Genomic DNA, 6,022 nt, shown 5'->3' with positions numbered 1-6,022 from the left:
CCATTCCCGTAGAAGCCTGAATTTTTTTTTGGGCCTTAATTCACTACTGCTTAAATAGTGTTCATTACAACGAAGATCGCTTTCATATTCAGATGATCATTACAATTCTTTTTATTATTATTATTATATTTTTTTGTTTTGTTTTGACTGTTTTATGTAGTTTTTTTTTTTCCCTTAATGATAGCCAGTTAATCCCTTAAGCACTTTTTTTTTGTAGTTAATTTTCTGCGTTATATAATTTGAGGGCCTCTGCTTTAAAATCATATTTCACAACTCACGTAATGTACGCACGACCTTGCGGACATAGAGATGTAGACTGTGTTGGCTCAATAGGAATTGAAAAGCACACGGACACGCTGTGTTATCAAGGAAAGATTAAACAGTAAAACCGAAACACAGTGAAATGTCAACCACTCTTTCGTTTTGATGGATAAATAAGACTTGCAAGCACTCTACTGGGGCTTGCTGTACGTTTCACCGCTTTCTTAGTCCAAGTGTTGGGCGGAATAGAAAAGTAGTATAGCTACTTCGAATGAAAAACCTTTGACATTTGGGTAGATTTACATTCAGCACTGCTTTAGACTTTTACAGTCGTTCTGAACTCCTGTTTTGATTGCATTTTCCGAATACAGGCTGCAGGTTTAGATGTTGCAATTATCTAGGGCCATAATCATCATGACGATGGGCCGCCTATAGAGTTGTTTTATATTTTTGCCCTCAAACGTGTTCCTTTTTAGAGGAAGGCGCTTAATTAAAGGAGTAGTACGCTTTAGATTTCTTAAAAAAAAAACATCTTAGGATTATCTGTCACGACTGACTTTGCAATTAGTTGAAAGAGGTTATCGAAATCTTCAGCACTTGTTTCTTGATTTTGCGCTTGTGTAAACGAAAGACTGATAATTGCCCCACATGGTATGCCTCATCTGAATTTCCTTCAATACGCATAAATCTTTCGCCTTTGACTAAAGATTTCCGTGGAGGAGAACAGCTGAATGAGTTTAGCTTAATTTTTCATGGCCCTGCCTTTCGGCGGGGCTCCTCGCAAACAATGATAAAGCTTTGTATCAGTTGAGAGGTATCTTCCTCCGCGTGCGTGTTATCTCGCACGTAATAGGATCGGTTAAGTGACGAGACGAAAAAAACGGTTGAGGAGGAGCAAGAAAACAGGAGCTGATTATGCTCTCTCGTGGCGGTCAAATCGGCTAAGAAAGCAGAGATGTGCGATCGCTTGGATGCTTCAACAGAGTTTGGTTTCCACTGTTGTTTCATTTCAAGACTCCTAAATAATTATCAGACCGGAAACAAATTTTTTAATGTTACGGAAAATGTTGTTTTTCATCGTGGCTAAGTACACGAAGGAACATTTTTAAAATCGTTTGTCTCAAAATGAAAGAGTTAGGTTAATCAATCCTGTATTGATGGCGACGTTTCGACTGCTCATATATCGAAAGTCTTCGTCAGGCGATGAGGTCGAAAGTTTCGACTAACCAAGGTGCTACAAATAGCAATATGCGAACTTCCGACTTCGTCGCCTGACTAAGACTATCGGCAGAGAAGTCGAAACGTCGCGATCAATTAACAAATGGTAAACACCACAGCGTACACTATTGAGTTATGGATGCACGCAGGAGGTTGCTAAGCACGAAAGAAGCGTAAGAGTCGCTCTCGGCTATCGCCTCGAGCGACTCTAGCTTCTTTCGTGCTTAGCAAACCTTCCGCGTGCATCCATAACTCAATAGTGTACGCTGTGGTGTTTACCATTTGTTTTATAACATAACATTGATACATTGTAGCTAAAGAGTTCCCTTTTATTTAACAAATCTTACGCGACCAGAAAAAACAAGCGCGCGCGGAAAAATAGTCTTTGCATTTGCTCACGTCAGCAGCGTACACCCATGGGCAAATGGGGGACGCTAAATTGACCAGTCAGAGTGCGCGCTTTACTTTGCTTATGTTATAGTACACGATTGATTAGCCTGACTCTTATATCGCGAGACAATCCTTTTTACTGTGAAACAGAAACTACAATATTTTATATTTTGATATTCAATTTATTATCAGCTCTTAATTTTTACGTGTACCTCGTATACCCAGTATCCTATTTTGGTTCTAATTTTCGACATTTTAATAGTTCGATATCCTGACATTAGATTTACACTTTATAGTTTTAATATTCGATGTATCATTAGCTCTTAAATTTTACATACACCCCGTACACGTGCTCTCTTATTTCTGTTATGATTTCAGATAGAGAGCCAGAAGTCTACTAGTTCTTTTAACTATTCAGTGCCTTCCCCATTAAAGTTTTCCCTAAAACGCGGCACTTAAAGGAGTAACAGGATCGGCCCATGAACAGACACCTTACCTTCAGCGCTTACTTCTCCGATATACGCATGCGTAATTGAATTACTGATAATTTTCCCACATGGTATGCCTCATTCTGTTCATTTGAAGTTCTCCGGTGAACCAAAGTTATTACTCTGGTTTTCCTTCAGTACGCAACAATCTTTCGCCTTTTACTAAAGATTTCCGTGGAGGAGAACAACTGAATGAGTCTTCAGACTAATTTTTCGTCGCCCTGCCATCTGGCGGGGTTCCTTACAAACGGTGGCCAAGCTTAGAAGTCATAGAGAATTATTTTCCTTCGCGGGCGTTTGACTTTGCTAAAGGAGAGGGTCGGTTAAGTGACGACGCGAAAAAACGGCTGCGGAGACGAGAGAACAAGAGCTCTTTATGTTTTCGTGGTCAAATCTAAGAGAGCAGAGGTGTGGAATCGCTGTGATGTTTCAACAGAGTTTGATCTTAACTTTTGTTTCATTTCAAGACTCTTAAATGATTATTAGATATGTGATATCTGCCCCGACTGATTTTGCAATTAGTTGAAAAAGGTTATCGAAATCTTCAGCTCTTGCTTCTTGATTTTGCGCATGCGTAAATAAAAGACTGTTAATTACCCCACATGGTATGCCTCATTCTGTTCAATTGATGTCCTCCGGTTACCAATTTTAATCACTCTGGTTTTCCTTCAACACGTACAAATCTTTCGCCTTTTACTAAAGATTTCCGTGGAGGAGAACAGTTGAATGAGTCTTTAGCTTAATTTTTCATCACCCTGCCTTCCGGCGGGGCTCCTAACAAACAACGACAAAGCTTTGTGTATATATAAAGAGACATCTTCCTCCACAGGCGTTTGATATTGTCATGGAAGAGAGTCGGTTAAGTGACGAGACGAATAAAACGGTTGAAGAGGAGACAAGAGAGCAAGAACTGATTATGCTCTCGTGGTCATGTGCGATCGCTCGGATGCTTCAACAGAGCTTGGTTTCCACTGTTGTTTCATTTAAAGACTCCTAAATGATTATCAGAAACAACTTTTTTAATGTTATGGAAAATGTCGCTTTTCATCGTGGCTAAGTATATGAATGAACATTTTTAAAATCGTTTGTCTCCCAATGAAAGAGTTAGGTTATATCAATCGTGTATTGATGGCGATGTTTTCACTGCTATATTGAAAGTCTTCGTCAGGCGATGAGGTCGAAAGTTTCGACTAACCAAGGTGCTACAAATAGCAATATGCAAACTTTCGACTTCGTCGCCTGACGAAGACTATCGGCAGAGAAGTCGAAACGTCGCGATCAATACACGATCGATTAGCCTGACTCTTATATCGCGAGACAATCTTTCTTACTATGAAACAGAAACTACAATATTTTATCTTTTAATATTCAATTCATTATTAGCTCTAAATTCTTACGTGTACCTCGTATACCCAGTATCCTATTTTGGTTATAATTTTCGACATTTTAATATCCTGACATTAGATTTACACTTTATAGTCTACTATTCGATGTATCATTAGCTCTTAAAGTTTACATACACTCCGTACACGTGCTCTCGTGTTTCTTTTATAATTAACAATTATTCGCCGAAGGCGAGGTGAATATCGTCGAATAATCCCCGAGACGAAGTCGAGGGGATTATTCGACAATATTCACCGAATCTGAGGCGAATAATTGTTTTAGTATAATTTCAGAGCTGAACAACAGAGAAATTTCTAAAATCATAACATTTTAGTAACATTTATTAACATTTTAGTTTAACATTTTATATAAACCGCCCGGAGCGGTTTATATAGCGTCATATAAGGAACCGCTCGACCAATCAGATTGCTGGAAACTCTTTGTTTAGCTCTGAAACTATACTAATTTTAGATAGAAGGCCAGAAGTCTAGTAGTTCTTTTAAGTATATTCAGTGCCTCCCTCTCTAAATTCTGCCCTCAAACGCGGTGCTTTTCAGAGGAGTAACAGAATCGGCCCATGAACAGGCACTTTGCCTTCGGCCCTTACTTCTTCGATATGCGCATGCGTAATTGAAATACTGATAATTTCCCCACATGGTATGCCTCATTCTGTTCATTCGATATCCTCCGGTAAACCATCCTAATTACTCTGGTTCCCCTTCAGTACGTATAAATCTTTCGCCTTTTACTAAAGGTTTCCGTGGAGGAGAACAACTGAATGAGTCTTTAGACTAATTTTTCCTCTCCCTGCCTTCCGGCGGGGCTCCTTACAAATAATGGCAAAGCTTAGAAATAGCAAAGAAGTATTTTCCTTCGCGGGCGTTTGACCTTGCCATTGAAGAGGGTCAGTTAGGTGACGAAACGAAAAACCGGTTGCGGAGGAGACGAGATAATAAGAGCTAATTATGTTCTCGTGGTCAAATCTAAGAGGGCAGAGGTGTGCAATCGCTGTGATGTTTCAACAGAGTTTGGTTTTAGCTTTTGTTTCATTTCAAGACTCTAATAATTATCCGAAACAACTTTTTTGATGTTATAGAAAATGTTGTTGTTCATCGTGGCTAAGTATGCAAGGTAGCATTGAACATTGTATGATCGTCTCAATTATGCGCATGCGTAGAAGAAAGACTGATAATTGCCCCACATGGTATGCATCATTCTGTTCATTTTATAGCCTCCGGTTACTCAAATTAGTTACTCTGGTTTTCCTTCAGTACGTATAAATCTTTCGCCTTTTACTAAAGATTTCCGTGGAGGAGAATAACTGAATGAGTCTATAGACTAATTTTTCGTCGCCCTGCCTTTCGGCGGGGCTCCTTCTATAACAAAGACATAACTTAGTCGCAGCGGATTAGTTCTAAACTACTGTGGAGAAGGAGACAAAAGAATGAATGTCCTCGTGGCCAAATGTAAGAGAGCAGAGATGCGCGATCGCTAGGATGTTTCAGCAAAGTCTGGTTTTAACTTTTTAAGACTTCTTAATTCATAGCGAAGCAAACCCGATAGAAGCAAGCTTTTAGAATTGATTTTGTTAGTTTTGTTTATTACATTCAAGGAATTGTGTAATCTGCGTAGTATTCATTTAATCTTGCCGATAATTCAGAAAAAAGAATAACTCGCAGTCGGGCTCTCAGTTAGTCATTCATCCTTTTCTAATAAACCCCCTCTCCAAATGGAAAACCTGACAAATAACGTGGTCTCTCCGGCCCCAAGGGCCTTTTTTGTTTATTACTAATTTACAGTAGACTTGGATCTCGGCAAGTTTATCAAAGACTTCCGTCCGCAAGTTAACCCACAGGCAGCCCAAGCTCACTACTAGAAAAGCGGACGTGACTCTTACCGTGTTGCGCAACGTTTTATATTTATAAAGGTTTGTATGGGATGTTATCGGTTTGCCTTAAAAGAGAGGAAAAAAATGTCTTGTTTTGAAATAAAATGGACTTACCTTATTGCCTTGTTGTTTTCTTTGTTGATTCCTAGCGTCTCGGGCCATTTTGAAGCGTTTTCGGCGAGTTAGCTAAATGTTGGTGTTCAACTGCTAAAACTGTTGCGCGACACGGTAAGAGTCACGTTCGCTTTTCTTGTAGTGAGCTTGGGCTTCCTGTGGTTAACCTATGATGTCGGCGTGTTGATTTCCCGCAAACCGTGAAGTCTGTTAGGTGACTGGTTACCTATAGAGGTTCGGCCACCTACCGACCTGTCCTCTCATCAATTTTAAGTGGACA

General features: G+C 39.6%; 5 non-coding genes across 5 annotated transcripts; all 5 read left to right on the top strand.

The window, feature by feature from the left end:
• The first annotated feature begins 918 nt into the window (after nucleotides 1-918).
• LOC148725631 (U5 spliceosomal RNA) lies at nucleotides 919-1,037 on the top strand. Its single transcript, XR_015991308.1, has one exon. It is a non-coding gene; the product is annotated as a U5 spliceosomal RNA (small nuclear RNA).
• Nucleotides 1,038-2,475: 1,438 nt separating this feature from the next.
• Nucleotides 2,476-2,596, top strand: LOC148725630 (U5 spliceosomal RNA). Its single transcript, XR_015991306.1, has one exon. It is a non-coding gene; the product is annotated as a U5 spliceosomal RNA (small nuclear RNA).
• A 413-nt stretch (nucleotides 2,597-3,009) lies between these two features.
• Nucleotides 3,010-3,130, top strand: LOC148725629 (U5 spliceosomal RNA). Its single transcript, XR_015991304.1, has one exon. It is a non-coding gene; the product is annotated as a U5 spliceosomal RNA (small nuclear RNA).
• Nucleotides 3,131-4,444: 1,314 nt separating this feature from the next.
• LOC148725628 (U5 spliceosomal RNA) lies at nucleotides 4,445-4,565 on the top strand. Its single transcript, XR_015991307.1, has one exon. It is a non-coding gene; the product is annotated as a U5 spliceosomal RNA (small nuclear RNA).
• A 426-nt stretch (nucleotides 4,566-4,991) lies between these two features.
• LOC148725627 (U5 spliceosomal RNA) lies at nucleotides 4,992-5,112 on the top strand. Its single transcript, XR_015991301.1, has one exon. It is a non-coding gene; the product is annotated as a U5 spliceosomal RNA (small nuclear RNA).
• Nucleotides 5,113-6,022: the final 910 nt, after the last annotated feature.

This window comes from Stylophora pistillata, chromosome 8 (assembly GCF_964205215.1).
Source record: "Stylophora pistillata chromosome 8, jaStyPist1.2, whole genome shotgun sequence".
Classification (NCBI taxonomy): domain Eukaryota; kingdom Metazoa; phylum Cnidaria; class Anthozoa; order Scleractinia; family Pocilloporidae; genus Stylophora; species Stylophora pistillata.
Note: the sequence above shows the minus strand (reverse complement) of the source record. Positions and strands in the feature narration are given on the sequence as shown.